Source organism: Coffea arabica, chromosome 8e (genome assembly GCF_036785885.1).
Source record: "Coffea arabica cultivar ET-39 chromosome 8e, Coffea Arabica ET-39 HiFi, whole genome shotgun sequence".
Classification (NCBI taxonomy): domain Eukaryota; kingdom Viridiplantae; phylum Streptophyta; class Magnoliopsida; order Gentianales; family Rubiaceae; genus Coffea; species Coffea arabica.
This window is the reverse complement of record NC_092324.1, coordinates 23,270,356-23,282,348: the sequence shown is the minus strand read 5'-3', so window position 1 is coordinate 23,282,348 and position 11,993 is coordinate 23,270,356. Positions and strand designations below refer to the sequence as shown.

General features: G+C 38.8%; 3 long non-coding RNA genes across 3 annotated transcripts; all 3 read left to right on the top strand.

Moving 5' to 3' along the window:
* Positions 1 to 106: 106 nt before the first annotated feature.
* Positions 107 to 2,636, top strand: LOC140012889 (uncharacterized). Its single transcript, XR_011819861.1, has 2 exons — positions 107 to 277; positions 2,435 to 2,636. It is a non-coding gene; the product is annotated as an uncharacterized lncRNA (long non-coding RNA).
* Positions 2,637 to 4,348: 1,712 nt separating this feature from the next.
* LOC140012890 (uncharacterized) lies at positions 4,349 to 6,878 on the top strand. Its single transcript, XR_011819862.1, has 2 exons — positions 4,349 to 4,519; positions 6,677 to 6,878. It is a non-coding gene; the product is annotated as an uncharacterized lncRNA (long non-coding RNA).
* A 1,712-nt stretch (positions 6,879 to 8,590) lies between these two features.
* Positions 8,591 to 11,120, top strand: LOC140012877 (uncharacterized). The gene is made up of 2 exons (XR_011819846.1): positions 8,591 to 8,761; positions 10,919 to 11,120. It is a non-coding gene; the product is annotated as an uncharacterized lncRNA (long non-coding RNA).
* Positions 11,121 to 11,993: the final 873 nt, after the last annotated feature.

The window sequence follows — 11,993 nt, the reverse complement described above, 5'->3', positions numbered from 1 at the left end:
TTGTGGTCTTAATTAACTCTAACCTTCTTACTCCTTATAAGACAAAAATCAGCTTCATTTCTCTTCATTTTCTGCTGCTAAGAGTCGAGAGAGAGAGAGAGTAAGAACAAGAGAGGAAAAACAAAACTCTTCTCCATTTCTTCTTCAATCCACCAACAAAGTGAGAAATCAAACAAAAGAAACCGATTAATCTTGTCTTTGAGTGGTTAGTTAGTGTTTGGTGGTGAAAGTTTGGAAAAGGAAAGCTTGGGGCTGCTTTTAGAGACTTCTAACCAAGGTAAGAGAACTCATCTCTCTAAGTTTTGCTTTTGATTTTGTTAAATTAAGTTAGTAGTTTGATTATAGTGGTGGAATCATGGATGATTAGCATGATTTAGAGGTTTTCCCCAATTTATTTGATGAACTAGGGGTTCTGATTTTCTGCTCAATGTGATGTATGATGTGTAAATGTTGCAATTAAGGTTATATAAGGTTGTTTAGTGGTGATTAGAACCAGAAATTTGAGGAAATTACACTTAGAGCTAAAAATTCCAGATTTCTGGAAAATTTCCCAAGCATTCTGTCCGAAATTGTACCTATATGTTAGAGGCCGAATTGGCCTTTGGTCAAAGAAGGAAAGTTGTATAGAATGGCATTTTATAGGTGCCTGTAAAATTTCAGCTCAATCGGAGCAACGGAGGTCGTGAAAAGTCCAAAATACCCTTGCTGTTTTAAGAATTTCCCAGCAGTCCGTTTCTTCAGTTCAGTCCAGTTTATCACGATTTTTGATCAGGATCCATTCTGATTTAGCTCTGGGCCAAAACATAAAAGTTTTAGTGTTCTGAAGTAGCTTTAAAATGCCTCAAAGAAAACCTGATTCGGACTTGTGTACACTGAGTTAGGTCCGCTACAGCATAATGCGTTTAAACAGCCGATGAATTGGTTTCTGGTTTAGTAGTCTGAGATTTTGACTAAGTTACATTAGGAAATGGACTAAGTGACCTTCATGAATGTTGTAGCTTTGTGTCTTAGCTTCGAAACGGCATAGGTTTCGCCTTAATCCAATAAGCGTAGCCTCGGACAAGTTATTTCCGCTTGTATACGTCAAATCTGTCTTGTGCCACATTGAATTTCTGCACTTGTACTTGATGCGGTTCTTGTTGTTATGATATTGTGAGCCTATGGAACGGCTCTTGACATAAATTGCTGATATGTATGTTGTTGGGCTGTTGTTGAAGAAAAATAATGAAGCCTAAATGGCTGGAAAATTAGGTAAACACAAAGGGCATGCTGCCCAAATTTACGCTCGAGGACTATATAAATACACTTGCGACTTGGGTCGAGTTGATATGAATAGTACTTGAACCATCTAGGGTACTTGAGTCTTCTTGTTCGAGGTATATAAGTAAGGATTTGGCCGAACTTGTACCCTTGGGAAATGAAATAATGATTGCTCAAAGTACGTTTTCCCTTGTACTTTCGACTCGCATGACCATTTCAAGTATAAATGTTACAAAGTTTTATCATTTAAAAAGTGAGCGAGTATCTCACGAGTATTCTCCAAGTGAATTTCAATTTCTTGATTCTTATTGAACGAAACGTCTAAGTTTCGAACTCTAGTCATGTTTCAAAGTTCTCAAATTGAGTTTTATCGCAGATTTGGACTCCGAACTCGGAGTATAACCTGAAAGTGACCAGTAGCACTATATCTTTTGGGTGAGTGCTTTCAAATACCGAATTGAACTTGATACTTGAACTTGATACGTGACCAATCTGATTACATGTTATATACGTGAATTGTAAGGGCAAGAGTGTACTTTATCGCACTTGCCCTTACGTGATATACTTGTTTATTGTTGCAATTGACTTGATATACTTGTTTATGATGCGCGCACTTCCTGGAATTCCAGAAACCCTGTGGCGAGTTACTCTAGTCGAGCCGGCAAGGGCTTGGTCGATTGGGTAACGAACCCTGGGTCTCTTGTATCGTCGAGTGGAGTGATATCTCCTTGACTAATCGGTATACTCGAGTATTACCACCCGTGTTCTTGAGGATTTTGGGCCCAGCTGGGGGTTGAACGGTGGACGGAGAGTCGTTTAAGTGGTGTTCTACTGGATTGGTTACTTACTTGAAAGTTGACGGAGTATCAACTACTACGGGATCAAGCTTCTGGTAATGCAATGGGAATTTGACTCCTGAGAGTCATCCGTATCCTTATACTTTGGAATGATTATTGTTTATTGGATTATTGTTTCTTTTGAAAAATTTTCTACATGCGCTCATTTTAAGATTGCTACTTGACGTGCTACTGTTCACATTTATGAACACTTTATGAACACTTTATGCTCGTTACTTTGCTATATCGAAAACTCGTACTTATAAATAATGGTCAATTTGCTATTTGGAACCTCACTGGGCTCTTAGCTCATTCCACTCCATTTGTTTTCCTTTCAGGGGTACGAGTGATGCGTGAGACTTGTAAAAGACTAGCGTAGCCTTTTGTTTGACTTTTGACTTTTTGGTCTTGTACTCGCGCTATTCCTCGAATGAAACATGTTGTACTTGGATTGTATACGTTCTGAACTAGTTTGGTGTATTGAGACTTTGTACTTCGATTTCTATTAATGTAAATTATAAGCTTGAATTGGGAATGTTATTTATGGTTCATGGATGTGTGTACGTGACTCGATTGAGATAGTGAGTGAGTCCTGGTGAGAGCTGGGCAGGCGGTCTGCCGAACCCTTTGGTACGCCTTAGGGAAAGGTGGGGTCGTCACAGATGGTATCAGAGCCATATGCCGACAGTTGGGACCTTAAGTCCTTCGTCTGGAAAAGCCCCGAGCCTCTCGTTCATGAAGAGTCACGAAGCGAAACTCTCCGTAGGGGATGCCCGCGTGCGGGTGGCAAGCTGATAGGTACCCTGTAATGTGACCCTGAGAACTGTTACAGATGGTATCAGAGCTCCTATCGAGCTCGTGCCGGGAGAAGGTTCTTGGACTGTGGGGATTGACTTGTTAAGTGTGGAACAATTGTCTATTGTTGGGGACCTTAGATATGTATGCTGGGTAGGAATCTCTAATATGGGTAATTTACTCTTGGGACCGGCCGGCTCGAGTTGTGAATTACCTTATTGTGGATTCTTGTACCTGAACACCCAGGAGTGTTTTCATGGACGAATCGAGTAATAGTTTGGCTAGGGTTCCTATAGAGGATGATTAGGTTGTAGTATATGTCGAGAAAGTCTCGCCAAAGACCGATTTCTTTCTTCTTCCCTTGGTTATGCTTCCTTGATGTCATTTTAAGATATTGCCCCGATTATGTTCTACCCTCCCGTCCGTCTCATTCGATTTTTCAACCAACCGGTATATGGTTAGATTATTACTTGTGTTTAGTTACTTACCCTGATCTGTTGATCTGCCTGACAGGCTATCACTTGAGTTCCAGTGAATCTGTGAGATGGCACAATTGGATGATATATATAAGGAAAATACCCTATGTTATTCGAAGTGCATGTATGAATTTCGAGGACGAAATTCTTTTAAGGAGGGGAGATTGTAACATCCCGAATATTAGGAGGTTGTTTGTGAAGAAAATATTAAAGTGTATTTCTTTGGGTTGATTTAAAACCTTATTTTGGTTTAAAAGACTAGAAACCCTAATATTGTAGCCAAAAACCCTAGTTTACTTGTGACTAACCGGTTTTCCTAAATCTCTCATATTTTAATTGAAACCCTAATTTTAATTACTGGAATTGGAAAATTCCTCACGTTTTCTTAAAAATTTCTTTTTATTTGAAGATTATCATTTATTAAAGCCCTACTATCCAATTATCCCATGATAAGTGTAAATAAACCTAGAAAATAAGGTTTTACGCTTTGGTTTCAAGTTTGGAGTAAAATTAGGGTTTTCGCGATTTTTCGCCGGATGAATTTTCGGTACAGAGTAAGGATTAAATTTGGAGATTAAAAGTGACTTTTAAGTGAAAAATAATATGTGAGTAGTAGCAGTAAAATAAGGTTAGTGAATGGGAAGTAAAAACCCTAGTACGTGAGTTTTTAAGAAAAACGGCGCGAACCGGCGGGTCCCGCGCACTACCGTTTGAACGCACCACTGGACCACCACTTTCTTGCACCACAAGCTTATTGATATTTGAGCCAAAATATCTTCTTATATTACAGCTAAGGGGACCGAAATTTGTGGCTTATAAGCAAGGGGAAGAAAGAGAAAAATTAGTGGCTAAGAATTGTCCAAGTGTTAGCCAAATTGTGGTCTTAATTAACTCTAACCTTCTTACTCCTTATAAGACAAAAATCAGCTTCATTTCTCTTCATTTTCTGCTGCTAAGAGTCGAGAGAGAGAGAGAGTAAGAACAAGAGAGGAAAAACAAAACTCTTCTCCATTTCTTCTTCAATCCACCAACAAAGTGAGAAATCAAACAAAAGAAACCGATTAATCTTGTCTTTGAGTGGTTAGTTAGTGTTTGGTGGTGAAAGTTTGGAAAAGGAAAGCTTGGGGCTGCTTTTAGAGACTTCTAACCAAGGTAAGAGAACTCATCTCTCTAAGTTTTGCTTTTGATTTTGTTAAATTAAGTTAGTAGTTTGATTATAGTGGTGGAATCATGGATGATTAGCATGATTTAGAGGTTTTCCCCAATTTATTTGATGAACTAGGGGTTCTGATTTTCTGCTCAATGTGATGTATGATGTGTAAATGTTGCAATTAAGGTTATATAAGGTTGTTTAGTGGTGATTAGAACCAGAAATTTGAGGAAATTACACTTAGAGCTAAAAATTCCAGATTTCTGGAAAATTTCCCAAGCATTCTGTCCGAAATTGTACCTATATGTTAGAGGCCGAATTGGCCTTTGGTCAAAGAAGGAAAGTTGTATAGAATGGCATTTTATAGGTGCCTGTAAAATTTCAGCTCAATCGGAGCAACGGAGGTCGTGAAAAGTCCAAAATACCCTTGCTGTTTTAAGAATTTCCCAGCAGTCCGTTTCTTCAGTTCAGTCCAGTTTATCACGATTTTTGATCAGGATCCATTCTGATTTAGCTCTGGGCCAAAACATAAAAGTTTTAGTGTTCTGAAGTAGCTTTAAAATGCCTCAAAGAAAACCTGATTCGGACTTGTGTACACTGAGTTAGGTCCGCTACAGCATAATGCGTTTAAACAGCCGATGAATTGGTTTCTGGTTTAGTAGTCTGAGATTTTGACTAAGTTACATTAGGAAATGGACTAAGTGACCTTCATGAATGTTGTAGCTTTGTGTCTTAGCTTCGAAACGGCATAGGTTTCGCCTTAATCCAATAAGCGTAGCCTCGGACAAGTTATTTCCGCTTGTATACGTCAAATCTGTCTTGTGCCACATTGAATTTCTGCACTTGTACTTGATGCGGTTCTTGTTGTTATGATATTGTGAGCCTATGGAACGGCTCTTGACATAAATTGCTGATATGTATGTTGTTGGGCTGTTGTTGAAGAAAAATAATGAAGCCTAAATGGCTGGAAAATTAGGTAAACACAAAGGGCATGCTGCCCAAATTTACGCTCGAGGACTATATAAATACACTTGCGACTTGGGTCGAGTTGATATGAATAGTACTTGAACCATCTAGGGTACTTGAGTCTTCTTGTTCGAGGTATATAAGTAAGGATTTGGCCGAACTTGTACCCTTGGGAAATGAAATAATGATTGCTCAAAGTACGTTTTCCCTTGTACTTTCGACTCGCATGACCATTTCAAGTATAAATGTTACAAAGTTTTATCATTTAAAAAGTGAGCGAGTATCTCACGAGTATTCTCCAAGTGAATTTCAATTTCTTGATTCTTATTGAACGAAACGTCTAAGTTTCGAACTCTAGTCATGTTTCAAAGTTCTCAAATTGAGTTTTATCGCAGATTTGGACTCCGAACTCGGAGTATAACCTGAAAGTGACCAGTAGCACTATATCTTTTGGGTGAGTGCTTTCAAATACCGAATTGAACTTGATACTTGAACTTGATACGTGACCAATCTGATTACATGTTATATACGTGAATTGTAAGGGCAAGAGTGTACTTTATCGCACTTGCCCTTACGTGATATACTTGTTTATTGTTGCAATTGACTTGATATACTTGTTTATGATGCGCGCACTTCCTGGAATTCCAGAAACCCTGTGGCGAGTTACTCTAGTCGAGCCGGCAAGGGCTTGGTCGATTGGGTAACGAACCCTGGGTCTCTTGTATCGTCGAGTGGAGTGATATCTCCTTGACTAATCGGTATACTCGAGTATTACCACCCGTGTTCTTGAGGATTTTGGGCCCAGCTGGGGGTTGAACGGTGGACGGAGAGTCGTTTAAGTGGTGTTCTACTGGATTGGTTACTTACTTGAAAGTTGACGGAGTATCAACTACTACGGGATCAAGCTTCTGGTAATGCAATGGGAATTTGACTCCTGAGAGTCATCCGTATCCTTATACTTTGGAATGATTATTGTTTATTGGATTATTGTTTCTTTTGAAAAATTTTCTACATGCGCTCATTTTAAGATTGCTACTTGACGTGCTACTGTTCACATTTATGAACACTTTATGAACACTTTATGCTCGTTACTTTGCTATATCGAAAACTCGTACTTATAAATAATGGTCAATTTGCTATTTGGAACCTCACTGGGCTCTTAGCTCATTCCACTCCATTTGTTTTCCTTTCAGGGGTACGAGTGATGCGTGAGACTTGTAAAAGACTAGCGTAGCCTTTTGTTTGACTTTTGACTTTTTGGTCTTGTACTCGCGCTATTCCTCGAATGAAACATGTTGTACTTGGATTGTATACGTTCTGAACTAGTTTGGTGTATTGAGACTTTGTACTTCGATTTCTATTAATGTAAATTATAAGCTTGAATTGGGAATGTTATTTATGGTTCATGGATGTGTGTACGTGACTCGATTGAGATAGTGAGTGAGTCCTGGTGAGAGCTGGGCAGGCGGTCTGCCGAACCCTTTGGTACGCCTTAGGGAAAGGTGGGGTCGTCACAGATGGTATCAGAGCCATATGCCGACAGTTGGGACCTTAAGTCCTTCGTCTGGAAAAGCCCCGAGCCTCTCGTTCATGAAGAGTCACGAAGCGAAACTCTCCGTAGGGGATGCCCGCGTGCGGGTGGCAAGCTGATAGGTACCCTGTAATGTGACCCTGAGAACTGTTACAGATGGTATCAGAGCTCCTATCGAGCTCGTGCCGGGAGAAGGTTCTTGGACTGTGGGGATTGACTTGTTAAGTGTGGAACAATTGTCTATTGTTGGGGACCTTAGATATGTATGCTGGGTAGGAATCTCTAATATGGGTAATTTACTCTTGGGACCGGCCGGCTCGAGTTGTGAATTACCTTATTGTGGATTCTTGTACCTGAACACCCAGGAGTGTTTTCATGGACGAATCGAGTAATAGTTTGGCTAGGGTTCCTATAGAGGATGATTAGGTTGTAGTATATGTCGAGAAAGTCTCGCCAAAGACCGATTTCTTTCTTCTTCCCTTGGTTATGCTTCCTTGATGTCATTTTAAGATATTGCCCCGATTATGTTCTACCCTCCCGTCCGTCTCATTCGATTTTTCAACCAACCGGTATATGGTTAGATTATTACTTGTGTTTAGTTACTTACCCTGATCTGTTGATCTGCCTGACAGGCTATCACTTGAGTTCCAGTGAATCTGTGAGATGGCACAATTGGATGATATATATAAGGAAAATACCCTATGTTATTCGAAGTGCATGTATGAATTTCGAGGACGAAATTCTTTTAAGGAGGGGAGATTGTAACATCCCGAATATTAGGAGGTTGTTTGTGAAGAAAATATTAAAGTGTATTTCTTTGGGTTGATTTAAAACCTTATTTTGGTTTAAAAGACTAGAAACCCTAATATTGTAGCCAAAAACCCTAGTTTACTTGTGACTAACCGGTTTTCCTAAATCTCTCATATTTTAATTGAAACCCTAATTTTAATTACTGGAATTGGAAAATTCCTCACGTTTTCTTAAAAATTTCTTTTTATTTGAAGATTATCATTTATTAAAGCCCTACTATCCAATTATCCCATGATAAGTGTAAATAAACCTAGAAAATAAGGTTTTACGCTTTGGTTTCAAGTTTGGAGTAAAATTAGGGTTTTCGCGATTTTTCGCCGGATGAATTTTCGGTACAGAGTAAGGATTAAATTTGGAGATTAAAAGTGACTTTTAAGTGAAAAATAATATGTGAGTAGTAGCAGTAAAATAAGGTTAGTGAATGGGAAGTAAAAACCCTAGTACGTGAGTTTTTAAGAAAAACGGCGCGAACCGGCGGGTCCCGCGCACTACCGTTTGAACGCACCACTGGACCACCACTTTCTTGCACCACAAGCTTATTGATATTTGAGCCAAAATATCTTCTTATATTACAGCTAAGGGGACCGAAATTTGTGGCTTATAAGCAAGGGGAAGAAAGAGAAAAATTAGTGGCTAAGAATTGTCCAAGTGTTAGCCAAATTGTGGTCTTAATTAACTCTAACCTTCTTACTCCTTATAAGACAAAAATCAGCTTCATTTCTCTTCATTTTCTGCTGCTAAGAGTCGAGAGAGAGAGAGAGTAAGAACAAGAGAGGAAAAACAAAACTCTTCTCCATTTCTTCTTCAATCCACCAACAAAGTGAGAAATCAAACAAAAGAAACCGATTAATCTTGTCTTTGAGTGGTTAGTTAGTGTTTGGTGGTGAAAGTTTGGAAAAGGAAAGCTTGGGGCTGCTTTTAGAGACTTCTAACCAAGGTAAGAGAACTCATCTCTCTAAGTTTTGCTTTTGATTTTGTTAAATTAAGTTAGTAGTTTGATTATAGTGGTGGAATCATGGATGATTAGCATGATTTAGAGGTTTTCCCCAATTTATTTGATGAACTAGGGGTTCTGATTTTCTGCTCAATGTGATGTATGATGTGTAAATGTTGCAATTAAGGTTATATAAGGTTGTTTAGTGGTGATTAGAACCAGAAATTTGAGGAAATTACACTTAGAGCTAAAAATTCCAGATTTCTGGAAAATTTCCCAAGCATTCTGTCCGAAATTGTACCTATATGTTAGAGGCCGAATTGGCCTTTGGTCAAAGAAGGAAAGTTGTATAGAATGGCATTTTATAGGTGCCTGTAAAATTTCAGCTCAATCGGAGCAACGGAGGTCGTGAAAAGTCCAAAATACCCTTGCTGTTTTAAGAATTTCCCAGCAGTCCGTTTCTTCAGTTCAGTCCAGTTTATCACGATTTTTGATCAGGATCCATTCTGATTTAGCTCTGGGCCAAAACATAAAAGTTTTAGTGTTCTGAAGTAGCTTTAAAATGCCTCAAAGAAAACCTGATTCGGACTTGTGTACACTGAGTTAGGTCCGCTACAGCATAATGCGTTTAAACAGCCGATGAATTGGTTTCTGGTTTAGTAGTCTGAGATTTTGACTAAGTTACATTAGGAAATGGACTAAGTGACCTTCATGAATGTTGTAGCTTTGTGTCTTAGCTTCGAAACGGCATAGGTTTCGCCTTAATCCAATAAGCGTAGCCTCGGACAAGTTATTTCCGCTTGTATACGTCAAATCTGTCTTGTGCCACATTGAATTTCTGCACTTGTACTTGATGCGGTTCTTGTTGTTATGATATTGTGAGCCTATGGAACGGCTCTTGACATAAATTGCTGATATGTATGTTGTTGGGCTGTTGTTGAAGAAAAATAATGAATCCTAAATGGCTGGAAAATTAGGTAAACACAAAGGGCATGCTGCCCAAATTTACGCTCGAGGACTATATAAATACACTTGCGACTTGGGTCGAGTTGATATGAATAGTACTTGAACCATCTAGGGTACTTGAGTCTTCTTGTTCGAGGTATATAAGTAAGGATTTGGCCGAACTTGTACCCTTGGGAAATGAAATAATGATTGCTCAAAGTACGTTTTCCCTTGTACTTTCGACTCGCATGACCATTTCAAGTATAAATGTTACAAAGTTTTATCATTTAAAAAGTGAGCGAGTATCTCACGAGTATTCTCCAAGTGAATTTCAATTTCTTGATTCTTATTGAACGAAACGTCTAAGTTTCGAACTCTAGTCATGTTTCAAAGTTCTCAAATTGAGTTTTATCGCAGATTTGGACTCCGAACTCGGAGTATAACCTGAAAGTGACCAGTAGCACTATATCTTTTGGGTTAGTGCTTTCAAATACCGAATTGAACTTGATACTTGAACTTGATACGTGACCAATCTGATTACATGTTATATACGTGAATTGTAAGGGCAAGAGTGTACTTTATCGCACTTGCCCTTACGTGATATACTTGTTTATTGTTGCAATTGACTTGATATACTTGTTTATGATGCGCGCACTTCCTGGAATTCCAGAAATCCTGTGGCGAGTTACTCTAGTCGAGCCGGCAAGGGCTTGGTCGATTGGGTAACGAACCCTAGGTCTCTTGTATCGTAGAGTGGAGTGATATCTCCTCGACTAATCGGTATACTCGAGTATTACCACCCGTGTTCTTGAGGATTTTGGGCCCAGTTGGGGGTTGAACGGTGGACGGAGAGTCGTTTAAGTGGTGTTCTACTGGATTGGTTACTTACTTGAAAGTTGACGGAGTGTCAACTACTACGGGATCAAGCTTCTGGTAATGCAATGGGAATTTGACTCCTGAGAGTCATCCGTATCCTTATACTTTGGAATGATTATTGTTTATTGGATTATTGTTTCTTTTGAAAAATTTTCTACATGCGCTCATTTTAAGATTGCTACTTGACGTGCTACTGTTCATATTTATGAACACTTTATGAACACTTTATGCTCATTACTTTGCTATATCGAAAACTCGTACTTATAAATAATGGTCAATTTGCTATTTGGAACCTCACTGGGCTCTTAGCTCATTCCACTCCATTTGTTTTCCTTTCAGGGGTACGAGTGATGCGTGAGACTTGTAAAAGACTAGCGTAGCCTTTTGTTTGACTTTTGACTTTTTGGTCTTGTACTCGCGCTATTCCTCGAATGAAACATGTTGTACTTGGATTGTATACGTTCTGAACTAGTTTGGTGTATTGAGACTTTGTACTTCGATTTCTATTAATGTAAATTATAAGCTTGAATTGGGAATGTTATTTATGGTTCATGGATGTGTGTACGTGACTCGATTGAGATAGTGAGTGAGTCCTGGCGAGAGCTGGGCAGGCGGTCTGCCGAACCCTTTGGTACGCCTTAGGGAAAGGTGGGGTCGTCACACAGTATCTTTGATCGGAACAAAACAATGACTAAATTCGTTTATATTATTTCAATCTTGTTTGCCACATCCAAAGCATCGTAGACTGGAGTCAATCAAACATATGCTTTCCTTGTTCCATCAGGCCTGATCAATCTTGGTCAGTATAAACGAACTTTTGTGATCATCAAAACCAAGAATAACATTCTCCCCCTTTTTGATGATGACAAAACAAAAGTTTGAAATGAAATTTTATGATTGCAATGAAAACTCCCCCTTTCAAAATAGACAAGAACTCCCCCTGTCTTAGTGAATCACAAAATTTGAAAATTTTGAAAAACTCCCCCTCACAAGGCTGCCCATCCGAGTTAAACAATTAAGCATATCAGCCAATCCAAATTTAAACAATCAATCCAACATATCCTAACATCACCAATCATCAATCATGCCAACATCACCAATCATCAATCATCACTCAATCCAATCATCTCCCCCTTTTTGTCATCACAAACGGGCAACCAATCACATCAACACATTAAAACTTAGACCATCAATCAGAATAGACAATCCACAAATTCATTACATTCACATAAGCAGAATAGACAATCATTCATCAACATATTCAGACATCCATCAAAACAGTACTTAGACATCCAAAAAGAAACTTAAAATATCCATTACATTACATATTCATTGTTGAATACCACAAAAACATAAAAGAGACAAACAAAATGCAAATGTCCTAAATGATGAACTAAGTGGATCCAGGTGTCCT